Source organism: Myotis davidii, unplaced genomic scaffold, assembly GCF_000327345.1.
Source record: "Myotis davidii unplaced genomic scaffold, ASM32734v1 scaffold438, whole genome shotgun sequence".
Classification (NCBI taxonomy): Eukaryota; Metazoa; Chordata; class Mammalia; order Chiroptera; family Vespertilionidae; genus Myotis; species Myotis davidii.
The window spans coordinates 2,887,607-2,889,154 of NW_006290031.1; the positions used below are offsets into that span (position 1 = coordinate 2,887,607).

Consider the following 1,548-nt stretch of genomic DNA (forward strand, 5'->3'; position numbering starts at 1 on the left):
TGATCACTATGACACACACTAACTACCAGGGGGCAGAAGCTCAATGCAGGAGCAACCCCCTGGTGGTCTACCAGTAGAGCAGTGATGGTAGGAGCCCCTCCCGCCTCCTCAGCAGCACTAAGGATGTCCGACTGCAGCTTAGTCCTGCTCTTCGCTGGCAAGTGGACATCCCCTGAGGGCTCCCAGGCTGCCAGAGGGATGTCTCACTGCAAGCTTAGGCCCAATCCCCTGGGGAGCGAGTCTAAGCCAGCAGGTGGTCATCCCCGAGGGGTCCCAGACTGCGAGAGGGCACAGGCTGGGCTGAGGGAACCCCCCCCCTGAGTGCACAAATTTTTGTGCACCAGGCCTCTAGTTCTGAAATAATTGAGTTACAACAACTAAAACGTTACCATTACACACCTTTTTATTCTATAACAGCACTGAACAGGTAGGCCAAAAACTAAGTTTAACAGAACAAAGAAATATTCATAAATATATAACCAAAAATAAAGTACCCAAGAAAAGCTGATCCAAAGATTAAACTTAAAATACTATAATTTATAGATCAGGGAGTAGAACTTCAATTATTTAAAAAGAACAACTAGGCTATTTTTATAAAAATACAGAAAAACAAAAGAATACATGAGTGAACAAAAAAAGAACACAGGAAAGTATGAAGAAGAAAGACAAGAATTTGACATGGTAAGCATGCTGAGCAATAAGCCCAGCTAGCAATCGGGTGGAACAGGAATAGACAAGTCACAGAACTTTCAACACCAGACCTCTTGAAATCATAGGACCAAGACGTGTAATCTCTCCCCCTACAGTAGAGGGCAGAAATGACTACTTACAAAGTGACTACTAATACATGGAATCCCACTGTTTGTGTTTTCCGTCAGCTTTTTTTTTTCCCCATAAGGATGGGTGGTGGAATAGTGGTGGGCATGATAGTAGGAAGTGAGTGTAATCTGACTAGAATGTCCTCCCGCAGACTAGCACGGGAATCCATGCACAGACTTCTCACACGGTCCAGTATCATGCAAAATTGTATCGATATGTGACTTGTACAAATGTGCATCCTCCTGGAGAGAACAGCTTTTACCAAACTTACGAAGGGTTCTATTATCACTACTCTAAGGTATTTACTAAAAAGGAAAGAAAAATTTTCATTTAATTTTCCTTAAATTAAAATTCAAGACTAACTACCAAGAATGAAACCAATTTACAGAAAACTACATTACATTCAGTGTGAGTCATCTCCATTTAATTTTCTGATATGAAGGATGATGTTATCTACACTAATAAAAGAGAAACATGCAAACCAATGGACATAAGACACTGCGGGGTAGGGGAGGCTAGGGGACTGTCAAGGGTGGGGGGAAAAAAAGGACTGTTATGTTCTACTAGTTCTTTTGTTATTTGTTTCCCTGACTTCATCTGTCCTTGAGTTTGGCTGGCGCAAATGGCATTAATTGGGTCTCTGTTACCTATGTCCCTGACCAGGGTGATATAACTCTTTATTCTCTGGTGAGGGATGAGAAGGATAAACCATTTGCTCTCCAGTGCCCA

At 42.4% G+C, this 1,548-nt stretch overlaps 1 protein-coding gene across 1 annotated transcript in view; it reads right to left on the bottom strand.

Moving 5' to 3' along the window:
* Positions 1-1,548, bottom strand: part of HSPA4L (heat shock protein family A (Hsp70) member 4 like) — a 51,276-nt gene that overhangs the window by 31,630 nt on the left and 18,098 nt on the right. The window lies entirely within an intron of this gene.